A 17,823-nucleotide genomic window follows, 5' to 3' on the forward strand; every position below is an offset into this window, starting at 1 on the left:
TGTAGGTCGCCCCTCCTGCATCACTATCATCGTGCTGGTGGAAGATAGCTCAAACTGAAGTGCCGAGCCCGTGAGGGTGGACCAAGCCGTTGCTCCCCAAGTGTACTGTAAAGTCGTGGAGAGACTCCAAGCATCAGTCGAAGAACACGTAGCCACACCTAATGGGCCGAGGGACAGTCCCAAAGACAGTGACGCTGACTCTCCACAAGATGGTCACAAGCTGCACATGCGACTGAGAGACCACTATGCACTCCCAACTGCTGTAGCTCTGTGCGACCAGCCACTAAAACAAGGTGACTCACCTGGGTTGTCTGGAGTCCCACAATCTCTCCCAGAAGGCTGCCAAGAACTCTGTTGTGAGACCCTCCTCCTGCCAACAAGGTGATGTAGCGAGGTGGGCCTCTCTCTGTGCTGCTAGTATATGACGTCCCTCTCGAATAGTGTACTGAAAGAACGGGACATGTGGGTGGTCTGCAGAAGAGAAGGGGTCCCTCCAAAGCCACTCACCAGGATCCCACTGTATCGTGCCAGTGGACAACACTCCCAAGCCCACAGCCTCCAGTGTCCAGTCTCAAGAGTTGATGGGTCAGGATCTATGACACAAGTCCTCCCACAGATGCCCACTACTTGGATCCTCTGAAAACAGCACTCTGCCACCTGCGGGGCCTCTACTGCAACTCGTTGTAGGCGCCCCCCACCCTGAAGCTCGAAGAAAAGGGATGGAACAATCTCTGAGCAGGCCCTGACTAAGATGAGAACCTCCAGTCGTGTGAAGGCTCCTATCCACCTAGGTGCTACTGGCTCGAGAGGCGTAAGCCACTCAGCTGGAACTGCCTCTGAGATATCCTGGCACATGCTCTGCACCCCTCTCATGCCCTGTAGTAGCTGGAAACCCTGCACCTCTTCTGACAAGCCTGTGAACTCTAACCAGTCACCAAGAGAGCGCGTTGGACCCGCTGCCATGGGACCCTAGGAAACATGAGGTCGACTACCAACCAAGTGGCCTCTCTGAGTGCTAACCATGGGGTTCCAAACAAGGGGATGTTGTAAGCGCTCCTCCGTACAAGTAGGTTGTCTCTGCTCCAGGCCTCGCCGCAAGAGCTCCCAAGATCGAAGCAAACTCACAGCGAAGCGGTCCTCCATTCTCCTGCTCAAACCAACTCTGCGCATCTCTGTGAAGATCTATCTCGTCGAAGGTTGCCAGGGGCCTCCTGCCTGACGCACCCTAGCATGAAGCCACTATAGCAAGAACTCCTTCCAGGGCTCCTCACCTGGAAGAAGTCCTCTGACGATGAACTTCCCAAGAAGGGCTCTGCTCTGCTGTGCTGGGTCAATGATCCCAAGCCCTCCCTGTGAACAAGGAAGAGTGATGACCTGCCAAGCCACTTTGGCTTGGGCTATCTGAGTGTCACATCCAGACCAAAGGAAGTTCCTGATCAGCCACTCTACCTGGCTGATACAAGAACTCGAGAAGATCCAACAAGAACTGATATACCACATAGTCGCCAACAACACCTGGTTGGCCACTACTACTCTGCCAGCCAAAGAAAGTCGTGTTGAGCTCCAATGTAACAACTTTCTCTTGATATACAGGAGAAGGGGAGCAATCTGCTGCTTGGAAGACAAGTCCAAACCAACCTGACAACCCAAGTACCGAACAGCAGTCCCTGGGGGAATCCACCTAAAACCCTCTCCTGGCATCCAATCGGGCATAGGAGCACTACCAACCGAGAAAGCCATTGTCTTTCTCTAGTTGATCAGTGCGTCCGATGCACAACAAAAGGTCTCCAAAGCCTGCTCACACCTATGAAGGTTGGCCTCCTGGCCATCTAAGTAGAAGGCTGAGTCGTCGACAAACTCAGCGTCCAATAGCTCATCTCCTTGAATAGGGAGTGCTAAGCCCCGTAGAGCAACCTGCTGCGACACCAAAAACCTGCTCATCGCCTTCACATAGAACAGAAAGAGGAAGGGGGCAAGAGGACAGTCGTGTCTGACCGAACGTGTGAGAATGAAGTGATCACCTCTACCTCCTACCAAAAGTACCTGACTGTGAGCATGTCTGTACAAAGCTGACACCCCTCTAATCCAAGCATCTAAGAAGCCCATCCTGCGTAGAGTGCCCTCTAGAAATTCCCAGTCAACTCTGCCATATGCCTTCTCAAAATCGAGAAGAAGAATCACTAGGTCCTCACCTCGGGGCTGTGCTAGGGCAGAAGCCTCCCAAAAAGTAAAGATGTTGTCAAGGATACTGCGTTCCTTGACAAAATCTGTCTGAGTCCCATGTATAAGGCTCTCTAGAAGCGGCTGAATCCTCAAACTCAGAGCCTTGGCAAGAATTTTGTAGGCTGAGTTGAGGATGGTGATGGGGTGCCGCTGTCGAATCTCATCCAAGGAGCCACCCTCCTTGGGAATGAGGTAGATCAGGCCCTCACTCATGCTGTCATGCATCACTCCTGTGTGCAAAAGGTACTGAAAAGCACTACCGAGGTCTGGGCCAAGTGGGTCCCAGTACTCCAAGAAAAAACTGGGAGTCAACCCATCCTCACCTGGACAGCTACCACGGGGGAGGGCCCTAAGAGCTATGAAGGCATCTGTGCCCAAACCTGCACCCTGCATGCATCCTAACGCTCTGACTGGAGCTCTACAGTAGTTAGTAACTCACGGTAAAAGTCAGTAGCAACTGCACGCATATTCTCGGGCTCAAAAGCAATTGACCTGTCGGGCCTCCTCAACTGACTGACCTTGGCATGCGAAATGGCGAGGTCCCACTGCCTCAAAGAAAGCACCAGTCACTCTATCGCCCACCTGGGTCCACTGAGATGCCTGTCGGTGGAAAGCAAACTCATGTCGCCTCTCCTATATGCTAACAAGCTCTTGTCGAGCCTGTTGTAGCTGCTTCTCCAACCAAGGACTGTCTGGATGCTGCATCCTCTGTAATGAAGCAATGCCCTGTTTGAGACGCTACTCCTCCTCTCTCGCTCTGCAGCCTAGCGACTGAGAGACTCCTGGAGAAAGAAACGACTAATCCGAGCTAGGCCTGAGGCCACTCTGTCAGCAGGAGAATCCTGCCTGTGCAAGCCCTCCATCCAGAGAGCCTCTACCCGCTCTCTGAGTGTTGAGTCCAACAAGACCCTCTTTGGGATGCGAAGCATCGTGCTCTTACTCCTCTGCTTGTCTGCCACAATGAGGATCACTGGTGCATGGTCCGAGAAGGAATTCCCTGCTAGAATGCCCACTTTCCCTCCCAAGTCACTGAAATGGTCACTAGTGTAGAAGAAATCTATCCGCGATAGATTCACTCCTCCCACTCTGCGGTCCGAACGAGAGAAGGCAAGGCTGTCTAGGGGCCTCACAAAACCAGAGTGCTGCCAAACATCCGAGACCCTCAGAGTCATACAAAACCTCTCACAAGTTGCCAGCTCAACTCCATGCAGAGTAGCATGGCTACTACCAATCCTGTCAGAAGGGTCCTCCAACATGTTGAAATCCCCTCCTATGCCCAGTGTTCTGCCTGCAGCGGCAGAGACTCGACTATCTGTGACCAAAACTCTGCTCGAGCACTCGCCACATTGGACACATAGATATTCAGGAAGCCCACTAGGCAACCCTGAACCTACATGGTAATACATTGAGCCCTGCTTGGCATAATAATCCCTCTACCCACAATGGCCTACTGCAAACAGTCCGCAATAGTCATACATACCCCACCCTGGATGCCTCCAGGTCCAAAAGCAACTGACCAAAAAGTATCATATCGTCCACGCAAGAGCTGACCACAACGTCTAATGCGGCTCTCACACAGACGGTGCTCCTGAAGCGTAAGGGGATCAATCTGTCCTCCCACAAGGCAGCACTAACGCTCCTGACGCAGTGGGCCCTGCTGACGTTGAAACTGGGGCCCACCTAGTCCCTGCACGTTCCATGAGACGATCCTCATGGGGAGTGAGAGAGAACAAATGCTGTCGCAGTAGCTAGATGGGCTATCTTTGAGGCTGGCTTGGATGGGGAGTAATCCGCATCTGAGCGTCCTCTACATAGGCGTGACTGCAACGAGTGCGTGGCCCAAGCAGAGCGAGCCGTACGTAAAGCAACCTCCTCTGTCCAGGAGTCCTCATGAATGTATACATAGCATGGCAAGCAATGTGTATCGACAAAGAAGTAAACCACAATGTGTCTACATCCTGCTGAATCTGGAGGTGTCACCCCAAACTTGGCCAATGGCCACAAAGTCTGAAGCATGTCTGTAACTCCTAGTTCTCCCATGTGGTGAGAGAACTCTAGGACCTGTGTGTGTAACCATCCCAACACTGAGTCGAGAGTCCACTCTGGCTGGTCCCTGCCGCAAAGGGGAAACAAGAAGCGAACTGTTGAGTCCAAGGCCTCTGTCCCCCTAGCTGCAAGGAACAGAACATGGACCCTGAAGCAGGCTGCCTCATGGTCTGTTGAGGGGTCACCGAGAAAACGAGTGAAGTCATAGTTGAAGAAGTCCCATCGGCGTCGGATGTCAATGCTCGTCAGACCACGAGAGATAGATGCAAGGGGAAACGGCTGTACCAGTAGAGGGGGCCGCAAGAAAGGTTGTCCCTCTCTTGCCAAGCGGCTCATGGCAAAGGCGCTGCCAAGAGATCTTATAGCAACCGGAGAAGGCCCTGCCCCCTAGGTCGACTCTGGAACTGAAGCAGGAGGGGGGGAGAAGGAGCAGGGGGGAGCAATGGAGAAGAGGGGCACGGGGGAGAGGCAGAGGTAGAGGGGTGGGGGGAAGAGGCGGCGGGAGCAGGAGGCGGGGGGGAGGATGAGGAAGAGGGGGGGAACTCTGGGGAGGGAGGGGCTGTCGAGGGTGCAGCTGGGATGGGGGCTGGAGCAGGGACCTCATCCTGCTCAAGAGGACCAAACCGGTTCCCCATGGGAACCCACTGTTGCTGAGTAGGCGCCTAAGGACCACTTTGAGTGCCAGGCTATCGCTGTGGCCCTGTTGTTGTCGACCACGGACTTGCTGCCATCCCTCCTCCGCTAGAGCCCCAAGCTCAGAGGGTGGCTCTGCATGTGTGCATTGTGTCTGCTGGCCAGCCCTTGAAGGCTGGGGCTGAGGCTGTGGTGTAGGTCGAGGCCTCCTCCATGGACATGCCTTCGCTAGATGGCTCATCTGTCAACAAATGAAGCACTGGTTCGGGAGGCCCGAATACTCCACACTCTGTCTAAACCAACCCCCACTCACCCGAGCCAGAAGAATAACCTTCAGGAGCGTGTGAGTGTCTCTGACCAAAACGCGAATTGAGGGAATGCCAGCCGCCTTGGCAACTACTGAGGCTGCCGTGCGAGGTGTCTCCAGGACTGTCCCAATGGCTGAGCCGATCCTGGACAAAAGTGGTAAGTACTCCCTCCGCAAACCCAAAAAGCAGACGGAGATGGGGATGTCTGCCTCCTCTACTAGAACATCCGAAGCAGGGTTATAACCATGTCTCCACTGTCGAAAGTGGGATCGTGCTGCTCGGATGGTCAGCGGACTCATGGCGATGACCTTGGACGCCATCTCGGAGGTCTCAAACTTGGTCGGTAGTAACCTCGTCCGAGTATCTGTGCGTCCAAGATCTTGCCCACCTTTGCGAGAAGGCGGGGGCCTGGAGAAGGTCACGCAGCTCTCCTCTGCTAGGTCGGGTGCCGAGAATCTTGCAGATGACAGAAGTCGCCTGCAAGCGCTCTACCTCTATGGCTAGGCTCGCTTGCTCTGTCGGCGAAAGAGCAAGTCGAATGGTGGGCTCAGCAGGGTCAGGCTTCGGGGGCTTCGGACGAGTCCCTCTGTGGCTGAGCTGGAGCCTCCATTTGTGTCTACTGTTGTGGTGAAGAAGCGGACGGTGAAGAGACTCTACAACCAAGCATGTCGAGCACGTCCAAAGAAGAAGTGCTGCCAGAGCCAATTGCAGGAATATTCGAGAAAGAAGAAGACGGGGGGGAGAGCGGATAAGGCGGGCAAAGTGTGGGATCTCAAGCGGCAGCGGGCGGGGGGGGGAGGCGACGTGAAAGGGGGGCAACGGGCGGGTACCGCGAGTAGGGGGCGGGCGGGATAGGCTGCCGCCCGTAAGGGCAGGCGGGGGCGGGAGGCAGTGTGAGGGTAGCGAGGGGGGGGGGGGTTTCAGCAGTAGCGAGCAGCAGAACCTGATGAACTCTCGTATAGTCAGATTGCAGACTGCTCAGACTGCTTTTCCAAAGACAACAACAAGAAATCTTAAAGCTCTGTCCTTACGAATCCATTCACAAATATGTAGACAAGTTTTGGGACCTACAACTCAAAGCCACTGTCTTCAAAAAAGTTGGATTTTGGAGAGCAAAAGCAACAATTTTGTGCGGGCTTAACTGAAGAAATGGCGGAGTATGTCAACTCCCAAAGGCCACGCACCATATCGGCAGTTATACACCATACTATAGTGGCCTCTCGAATCAATTTCCAAACGAGGGATAAAATAAATTCCAAGCCCACGGAAAACAAGGGTTCCAATGAGCCTAAGGGGAAGGACAGTGTCCAAAAGTCTCCTAAGGGCAACTCCAACAAAGCTAAAGAGAAGGGAGTTTATAAAGGCAAAAATAAACACTCTCCTGAAGAGCTTGAGCGTTATCGCAAGGATAACCGTTGTTTCAAGTGCGACGAGCAAGGGCATGCGTACCGCGCTAGTCCCCAAAAGAACACTCGCCATGAACCTCCTAGAGCTACCTTGGTCAAAATCCAAGAGGAGGAAATTCACCACAAAGGATCTCCTCTATGCCATGCTTGGGGAAAGGTAAGAGAACATGATGCTTTTATTCTCTTTGACCCTGGTTCTACTCACAATTTTATATCTATAGAGTTGGCCATCAAGCTAGGCATACAAGCCTACAAGATGGGAGATGTCCTACCTGCAGATGGCGCTTTCAAGGGGCAAGAAGCTTCAGTCACTCCCTTAATCAGGAAATTGAGACTCCATGTCCAAAGCTATGTGGACAAAGAGGACTTCTTTATCTCTCATCTCAAGCATGAGGATGTAATCCTAGGGGCACTATGGTTTGATCACATGGCTGCCAATGTTAAATACCCTGAAAGGAGAATCTCATTTAAGTTTAGGGAAAAAGATATGTATATAGATGCTAAGGAAATGGGTAACACTATACCCATTGTACATACACAAGCTTTCAACAAGTCAATAAAGAGCTCTATTTCCATGTACATGATTTTTGTTAAAGATTCTCAAAATGAACCTAATGTTTTAGCAAAAGAAAATATACACAATCAAAAGGAATTAGAGATATCCAATTTTCTCAAGGGGTTTCAGGATGTCTTTATTGACGACATCCCTTGTAAGCTACCTCCTAAACGATGTAATGATGACTATGCAATTGAACTTCTTCCAGGAAGTTCACCGCCTAACAAACCTCCTTATAGAGTTTCTCAAGCTCAACAAGAGGAGATTATGCGACAAGTGCATGAGTTAGTCGAGAAGGGCATGGTTAGACCTAGCTCATCTCCATTTTGTTCTCCCATGCTACTAGTGCAAAAGAAAGACGGCACATATCGTATGTGTGTCAACTATAGAGCACTAAATAGGATCACTATCAAAAATAGGTTTCCCGTTCCACGGGTAGAAGACCTATTTGATAAGCTACAAGGGTCCATCTATTTCAATAGGATTGACCCTAAAAGTGGCTATCATCAAATAAGGATAGTTGATCAAGACAGTGTAAAAACCGCATTTCGCACTACGTTTGGTCATTACGAATACATTTTCATGCCTTTTGGCTTGACCAATGCACCAACCACATTCAACCGCTTGATGGAGAAGCTATTCAGGCCTCACAAACCTTTACTGGAGTGTTCTTTGATGATATCATCATCTACTCTAATTCATTAGACGAACACATGCAACACCTCCAGGTAATATTTCAAGTTCTAAGAGAGAATAAATTTTATGTTAATCGAAAGAAAAGTGAATTTTTCTTGCAAGAGATTCAGTATTTAGGTCACATTATCTCTCAAGATGGCATCCAAACGGATCCATCAAAGTTAGAGGTAATAAAAGGATGGCCTAAACCAAGGAATCTTCATGAACTAAGAAGCTTTATAGGTATGTGTGCATACTATAGACGCGTCATAGAAAATTTCTCACTAATAGCAGGACCATTACATGACCTAACAAAGAAAAACGTTAGGTACACATGGTCTGCCAAGGAGAACAATGCTTTCGAAAAGCTTATCTCTCAACCCGTGCTTACACTACCGGATCTCTCAAAGCCATTTGAGGTCCAATGTGATGCTTGTGGTGATTGCCTTGGAGTTGTTTTGCTCCAAGAAGGGCATGCCATAGGCTATGAAAGTTGAAGGCTCGACCCTGTTGAGCAAGCTCTAGGCATATATGAAAAGGAACTCCTTGCAGTTCTACATGCCTTAGACTCATGGAAGCACTATTTATTGGGGACTCCTTTCATTCTGCGGCGGATGGATCACCAAAGTCTTAAGTACTTCATGACGCAGACCAAGCTCTCCAATGAGGTGGGCAAACTTTCTTTCGCAATTTCATTTTCATATTGCTCACATTGCTGGCAAGCATAATCAAGTAGCCAATGCACTCTCAAGACGACCGAGAGTGAATGCAGTTTGCATAGCAACTCACAATGATCTATCTTCTATGATAGATGAGTATGCTATTGACCCCCATTTTAGAGATGTGATTTCAACCCTTGCACTAGGGAAGAAAGAGGAACCATTTACTTTACAAGATGGTTATCTTCTCTACGGCAATAGACTATGCGTTACTAGCTCACTACGTGGGAAAGTAATGTATGAATCTCATGCTTCTCCTTATGCCGGACATAGAGGGATTCAGTCTACCCTAAAGGGTATTGAAACATATTTCTATTGGCCTACCATGAAAACAAACATACAAGAGTATGTTTCTAAATGTGTGGTATGCCAAAAGACGAAGTTTGATAGAGGGAAGCAACCTGGATTGCTTCAACCTTTGTCAATCCCTAATTCACCATGGGAGAGCATATCCATGGATTTTATCTTTGGATTGCCTAAGTCTATCCATGGGAATATGGGAATATGGACGATAGTGGACAGGTTCAGTAAACAAGCTCATTTTATACTTGTCAAAAAGACTATCAAAGCCCATCAAATGGCAACCCTCTTCATCTCACAAATCTTCAAGTACCATGGCTTGCCAATGTCCATAGTGTCGGATAGAGATCCTAGAATGACTAGTAACTTCTGGAAGGGTCTCTTTGAGAATTTAGGGACAAGGCTAAATTTCTCTTCGGCCTATCACCCACAAACGGATGGCCAAAGTGAAATAGCTAACCTAACAATTCTTGATCTACTAAAAGCCTATGTAACGGACGTAGATCAAAGATCCCAATGGGAAAAGTACTTACCCTTAGTGGAGTATGCCTACAATAACACTGTACATACTTCCACGAGAAAAGCACCTTTTGAGGTAATTGAGGGAAGATCAAAAAGTCCCTTGCTACTTAAGGTACACGGGAAGATCTTCGCTGCAGATGAGTATAGCCGAGACCTACAAGAATCTTTCCAAAAGATTAAGGATGCTATTTCTATCTCACAACAAAGCAAAAGGATGTTGTTGACAAGCATAGAAGAGCCCAAGCCTTTGAAGAAAATTATTGGGTCTTACTCAAATTTCCAAAGGCTCAATTAAGGCACACGACGGGCAAGAATCCTACGGGACACCAAAAGTACTATGCAAAGATAGCAAAAAGGTACTATGGTCCCTTCCAAATTCTTAGGCCAATCAATGAGATGGCCTATCAACTCAAGTTGCCCAGCCATTGGCTCATACACAATGCTTTCGATGTGAGCCTACTAAAGCCTTACGAAGGAGAGCCACCGCAAGAACCAACTATTGAAGACCCACCGGAGATCGAGGACCAAGAAGAGGTGTTGCAGCCCGAGTCCATTCTCCGACATGAAGACAAGGTACTAAGAAGCGGTAAAACTATCCGACGATATCTTATTAAGTTTAAGAATTATCCTTTTGAAGATGCTAGATGGATGCAAGGCATACAATTAAGGGATAACCTAAACCTTGTCAATGCTTACAATGCTTCCCTAGAGTAAGCAAATGTACAAATGTTTAAAATGAACAAAGTTTTTGTCTTATAAGACTCTCTTTTTCTTTATTGTGCACAAAAATGAAGTAGTATGCATGCTTAAATCAAGTTTGTGGAGACGACGTCTCTCGAACACCAAGTAGAGCTTGTCACTCTACTATGGAAGACTGATAGGACTAATGTGCAGACATGCTTGCGACAGCTTAGGCTCTCAAGCACCAAATGGACTAGTCATCCATTCTGGAACGATGTCGTAGGGTAACACATGGATCCTCTACCCGCTACGAAAAGGACTAACGAATATGCTTTATCTTCTGTACCCCATAGTCGAGGACGACTATGATTTCAAGAGAGAGGTAATGTCATAATAATCAATATCTAATTCTCTTAAATGATTTTCTCATGTTAAACTGATCATTTAATATGGGGAAGTGTCACAGGAGAAAAAGCTAGAATATTGGTTAAGCTAGCAGACCGGTCACAGTAGGGATCCAAAGGAGGGAAAATAGGGATCCAAAGGGGGGGGCATCTGCAAAAGAGCTATGTGCAACGATGGGCTCAAAAGACCCTAAGGTTCAACCCATTAAGACTTCCAAAATGCTAAGGTTCCAAAATTCAAAGGTTGTGTCCAAAGGTCAACCATTAGGGGAATTGGATGCTTTGAGTGTGTCCCAAAAAGTCTTTGACCAGCCCGACATAGGAGGGGGCGAGCCCAAGAAGTAGGGGATGAGAGAGAAACACCAACACACACTCACAAGCTTCATTTGTACACAAGGGGAAAGACGGACACATGTCAGCTCCCTAGGCCAGATGTCCATAAGTTGTACTCAAATCCTATTGGATGGCCATGGAGGTGGACCAATGAGAATTAGGCTAGAGTAAATCTAGTTTGATTAATTTAAAAACACTTAATAAAAGAACCAATAAGAATTAAGCTCTCTAGAAGACTATTGGACAATCTCCCAAGGGGACCAATGAGCATTCAACAGCCCAATGGCTTGCCCGATTCCTACTGGCCAAGAGGCAAAGGGGTCCAATGAGAGTTTAGTTGCATTTATTAATTACCTAAAACTCTCACAAAAGGGGAAAGGGGGACACATGTCAGAAGGCTATCACTTATGCTGCTTAATTTCCATTTGCTAGGCCTGGGGAGTTCCAATAGGGCTGTAGCATGAGCATTTAGCAAGGGGGGTCGACCAAGAGAGGGAGGGGGCTGATTTTTGCAAGGCATCATCACACACACACTCACACAATCTCATGTGTGAAGCAAAGAAGAGTCTCTCTCCTTCTCAAGCTTTAACGAAAAGCTTACCACCTACTCCAAGCTTGTGAGAAGGGATGCCTACACCAACAACTCTTGGCTTTGTGATGCAAATCGAACCAAGAGCCAAGCTTCAATGCATGCTCATCTCCTCTACCATGCTAATTACTAAGCTGAGCTATGCTAATATGAGTGATTATGTAAGGAGATGTACATCTTTCTCGTAAGAATACTCCTTCTTCCTCTCAATCTACTCGCATACCCCGCTAGCTCTCACCATCCTCGAGGGTGTGTGAGGTCTTGGGTCTGAGACCGTGAGGGAATTGATGTTGTGTTTAAAAAGTGTTTTGCTTAGTGCATGAAGTTTCCATCTTCATTGCACTAGCTAGTATTGAAGGAACACAAATAATTGTATTGTAAAATGTCTCTCTTGATAGGAGAAACCATAATAGAAAGCCTTCTGGAGGGGGGATGGGCTCCATGCAAATCCTGTCTTTAACTGTTGTCAATTGCTTAATTTCTCTCTCTTTTGAAGTATTGTTCATGCTATTTAACTAGGTGTTATGCTTTTTGTTGCTCTCTCCACCCAAGCACTCTTGTTATTCTCATTAGGAAGCTATACTAATGAATTGCTTACTATGTTCATGCTATTTTCTGCTACACACAAGTTACTAGACCATTAAATGTTACATTGCTCATGCATCTCTCTAAGTCGACGCTTGCATTTTCAAAGGTTCGTAGTCTATTGGAGAACTCCTCATTGCTCTCAAATATTGTCATCATATGGCCCATCTAGCTCCCCAACAAAGCCAACACCCCACAACCTCCTCCATATTGGACGACAACAACATTCTCATTTGTATATTGTGTGAGCAATTGCAAGCAAACCAATGCCCGCGTCCATACCTCTTGCACAACAAACAAAAGTCAAAGCAAGCAGAATAACATTTTTTTAGAAAGAAGGTGCCAGAGTTCCCTCGCATAGGTGTCCCATCCTCTTTTGTCCAATCATCCTCCTCTAGCGAATTGAAGCATGCATCGTCTGACAGTACGTCGATGGCCTCTCATGTCCCAATGTGCTCTTTCCTCATTGCAGACACCACTATTGTGCGCACATTCCTAGGTTGTTGCAAGCGTAAATCGGGCAAATTGTTTAAAATGGCATACTTTCATTTTCTTCCAATCTGGCACATCAAAATCAGAGAGCCCAGATCTAGGATTATTGGACGACAAAAATAGAACAAAAGCGTGGATTGCGAACATGACGATCAACCTATCACGGAACGAACGAAGGCACTTCTCCACAATGTGTGGCTCCACAGTGCTCCCACAATGTGTGGCTCCACAGTGCTCAACAAAGCATTCTTCAAGTCATCGTATGTCTTGTCCGAGCTAAAATGCCCAATCTGAATCCATTCGATATCATTATTTGCAAAAAACCTCAAATGGATCAAGCAAGATCTTGATCCAAATGAAAGCTTCCATTCAGGAAGGCCACTTACCGGTTGATGGATATGTAACTAATGGTGGGTCTGAGACATGCAATATTGTTGTCCCCAGATTCATTGCAAACTCATTCACTTCCTTTTCTGACATTCCACTCCTTTTTACTGAGGACCAAACAGTTAGTAATAAAGTAGTGAATCATGCTTTTAATCCAATGCACGACAAAACAAATCACATTTTCCCTTGACAGGAGCCGCTACTTGCCTAAAGCTTCCCCAGTATTGTCCATCTGCACAATAATATCATCATGTCACTTGCATGAAGGTATAGGAAGAAGGCTCTAATGAAACTAGCAGCTTTCCTACCTGGGATGTTGTAGAAAATCCCTCTCCCTGAGGCATTTGCAAACTAAACTCTGTCAATGTGGACATTTGTGTACCTCCACGCACTCTTTCTTACCTATCCTTTACAACATCATTGTGTGCTCTTGCCTCGTTGGGAGGGAAGTACCCCTCATCATACTCCAAGAACCATGGAACATCTTGGCAAAGTTTGCTTTTAAAGTTCTTTGCTATCGGCATTGGATTGAAACATGCTCCGCTTTCTCAATTTCAAGCATTCTGTATAAGCTTTTCACACTTCTAATGTTGAAGTTGCGCCTTCGTAACCATCTAACGCAAGGTAGAGCATTGTAAGCATTGAAACTAACATGTTTATCTCCAATGTAATGTACATACCTGCAAAAACATCTTTTTCCTGCATTCGTTAATGCCTTGCACACCTCAGAGTGTGATCCTTTTTTCATAAGAGCTAACTCATAAGCAAAGGTCTTGCCCCTATGTGGCATCTTAGTGTCCTCGAGGAGTGAGTCAAGGTCTAAACCGGGCATTGATTTCAAATGTATACTCCAGATAGTGTTGTAGATATTCTCGGCCTCTTTTACAATTGATGACCAGAAAACCTCGATCCGCAACCACTTTCAAAAGACAACAGATTCTCCTATAAAAATTTAACATCATATATTTAAAATATTTTCTCCGCCAAACTAGGGAACATAAATGTTGAGAAATGCTCTACTTACCAGTCTGAGGGATGTCCAAACTCTTCACAATTGCAAGATCACTAGAAGCCATTGCATGGAGAATGTTTTATTGATAACAAGAAGGTCCGCACATGCCAACCCTACAATCATTCCTCCGTCAACCACTTTGGATGGTTGGTCCACTCGACTGTGTGCAATGTCTTGCATAGATGTCCATATGGATCTATTTTGAATTGTACTCCAAGCATATTTTCCTATACGAGTAGACAGGTAGAAACAACCTACCTCCACCATTCATCTCCCAAGGAGGGATCAACAATGGCCAAAGCATGTTTTTTTTTTGTTGGGGCTTGAAACTCTGAGGGAAGCAATCTATCCTTCCCTACTATAGTCTTTTTCAAGGCAAGCGTATACTTTTCCTACACACATGGTGCCAATGATTATTCTATTTTGTGACACTAACGTATACAAAGTGAACACTTTGATGCCACTTACAGGATGAAGAAGTTGCGACATCAGAGCGACGGGCACATTGTACCATGATTTCTTTTCTACCCTCCTATCAATGTGTGCCTGCATCCAGCTATAGACTACACACGGTGGTTTCTCCATGATAGCCTCCTTTGAAGCAAGGCCCATTGCCCGAACCATCCATAGCATGTCCATGTAAGAGGTCGCCACGTATCCTGTCTCGTTCAATCTACATGGGATTGAGAACCAAAATGTTAGGACAATTTAATTCTAAAGCTAACTTCTCATGCAAATAGAGTCAAAAGATCTTACTTGTTTATACGCATAACAATGCTCAACATATCAGCCTCGTTTGAAAAATTGGCTATCACTAGCTCAACCCAAACTCTTGGATGCAAATTGACGTCTTTCTCCTAGGCAACACCTAAAACCAAAGAGGACACTAAAAAACTACATTTAAGAACACAGAAGAAAATTAGAACCATTATCGATAGAACTTACTCTCTTTAAGAACTCCCATCCAAGCGGCTAGTCTATGTGTTGCCATCCCAAGTATACAACATTTTGCCGCAAAGGTCACCCCAGCAAGTGTCTTTGATTTTGGCCTCGAACTCCTCGTTAGCCACTCGCAACAAGGGATCCCATGTCTGGAAGATATCGTTGTCCGCATCGATGGAAGGATGGCTCGATGCATCAAGAGAGCATATAAAGATTCCGTTGGGATCATACTCCCCCTCCAACAAGAATGTATCGGCCAATGGTTGTAGTCGCTTAGGGTCCCAACTAACTTGTCTTACTTTCTACAACTTCACCAAATGGCAAAGAGAAACCCAGGACAATGGAGTTTCGTGCTCTACTCGCAGTTACCAAAACATGTCAAAGGTCAAACTTTGCAACAATGACTCCTTCTCTATACTCAAATGGTACTATGTACCTTCAACTTTCCAAGATGTTTGAATAACATATCTTGAAAAATTGTAACATCTTCGTTAATTGGAAATTCACCTCCAGTATTTGCCCCTACGGCCATGTATGCCTCCAGTTCTCTGTCATCATCGATCTCTTCTTTAGAGTTGTCAATATTGGCTACTACTCTAGATGATGCTCTTTCCTGGACTTTTGCTTTACCTTTTCCTCGCTTTTTAGATTTTTTGGATGTTGCAATAGATGGTGATGGCTTAGTACCAACTGGCATGCTCTTGGACAGGGATACACTAGCAATTGGAGACATTTCTTGTGGTGCTTTCCTTGTTGTCTTGTTAACCCGCTGATAAACAAACAATACAACAACGGTCATACAACAAAAAAATTTGTAAGGGACATTTAACAGATTATAATCAAAGAGAAGCCAATCTAAAACCAATCGAGATGGAGCCAAAAAATACCAGATCGCTTTTAGGCCATGCAATAAGACTTTTTTCTGCCTTCTTCAAGGTGGTCATTTTTTCATTCCTAGAAGGGATGTGAGGGAGTGGAGTATCCTTGCCATCAAATACTTCCAAAACTACAACAAAAAAGCAACCCAATGGCAATATGCTCCCATGAAGGTAAGCCAAGTTTGATGTCTTGTTGATTTGACCTACACCAATGGCCTCGCCATTGTAAATGGTCTCAACATAAGCACCAACATCAAATTTAAAGATTTATCAGCTATATTTCTGGTTAACAGAAAGTTCCTCTTTCACTCATGATATACTTTACTCCCACCCTTGAACCCCTTATTGATGCTCTCTCTCTCTCTCTCTCTCTCTTTCTCTCTCTCTCTCTCTCTCTCTCTCTCTCTCTCTCTCTCTCTCTCTCTCTCTCTCTCTCTCTCTCTCTCTCTCTCTCTCGCGCCAGTTCGAGCGTGCAAGAGAGAGAGAGAGAGAGAGAGAGCGAAGACTTACTCAACTATAAGAGCTCCATTGATTCTTAGCAAATTAGGAAGCCACCTCTCAACTCCTTGATATAGGCTCTCCCCCTCTCGATCTCCTACCCTTATTCTTTCACGCACGTTCTCTCTCTCTCTCTCTCTCTCTCTCTCTCTCTCTCTCTCTCTCTCTCTCTCTCTCTCTCGTTATCTAGAATTGGACGCTAAAACTCACGTCTCTCTTACATGCAGTTGTAGTGTGCTTCTCAAACCTCAAACAAAACCTTCAAGATCCAGTTTATGTGTGCCATGAATCGGTACAATATGTTTGGATAGAAGATGAGAAGAAACACAAAAATATATCTTCGAGTTTAGGTTGGGAGGAGAAAACACAGAGTACATTGGAGTGGATTGTTCTAAATAGCTAGACCCCAAGTTGAGTCGAATGATTTCTAGGTGTTTGGTCAAGAAAAAGTTGTTGAGGTTCCCAAGGTGTACAATGGAGATTGTGTTTTTGAGTTGGACCCTCTGCCGGATGGTGTTCCAAAAATGTTGGGGATGGATCAAAAGTATGACGGCCATTGTTGGGCTAAACCCGTTCATTCTAGAATGAATATCTGGCAATAGTCAAGAGAAGTAAATGTGGCGGACATCTTATCTGCAAAATTATTTGTGCTCAATCAAAGTGATAAATGAACGGCCAAATGAGACTTCTTGGACTGGGAAGTTGAATACATCAATTATGTCCATTGGTATGTTGAGTTTTGAATACGGAACTCTAATGTGTTTTCACTGCGGTCAAAGTCTAGTTCTGCTTCGAGAGTGTTCTTCCATTGTCTATTACTTGCTCACTGAGGAAAACTGGACCCGGTTGCTCATCCACATCGGAATCCACAACCACCCTGTCGTAAAGGGAGTTTTGCGATTGGCAATACAGCGGATGAGAGAGCTTGTGTCTCAGGTGGTGTCCGAATCTCCCACAATTGGACCTAGGCATTTGCAATTGAATCTTGCAAAGCAAATGGTGATGGGAGCAGTTGTTTAGAATAGCAATGAGCTTCTTTTTAGACTAGAGAAAATACGGCCATTGATCCATACCCAGAGGTGTTATTTTAGCTTCTTGACTCCTACTGCGTTACGAAATCTTAATGCTAACATCCATGTTTCTGCTATTCATCTCATATTTAAACAGTTGATGAGAGAAGCAACTACTGCACGGATTGGAGTTGGCGCAGAGTCTCAATTGCTTAGGTTGAAGAACACTTGCAGGTATATGTATTGCCGCGGCATGCTATTTCAAGGACAATCTTCAGAACGTGGTAAAAGATGTCACATATTCGAAATGTCGATCCATGGACCCGGATCTAGAGTCGAGCTGGTAAATAGAATGCGACAAGATGGGAATGGGGATTTACGAAGAAGCTGAGTTTGCTTTGATCACGTGCGTAGAGTAGTGGGGTGGAAAACAATGGAAGCACATGTCTATGATCCCACGTAAGCCCTGTGAGGACAGCATCCAACTCCCTCTTTGCTCCTTTGTGGCAGTAAGTAATCTTTTATCTTTGCAGGATTCAAGACATGCAAACAATTTCCATCAGTGAGATGAAAGAAGAAGACATGCAAACACAAATCATGTTCTGGGAAATTACGAATGCGGTG

This window comes from Adiantum capillus-veneris, chromosome 2, assembly GCF_014529385.1.
Source record: "Adiantum capillus-veneris isolate H3 chromosome 2, ASM1452938v2, whole genome shotgun sequence".
In the NCBI taxonomy this organism is placed as follows: Eukaryota; Viridiplantae; Streptophyta; class Polypodiopsida; order Polypodiales; family Pteridaceae; genus Adiantum; species Adiantum capillus-veneris.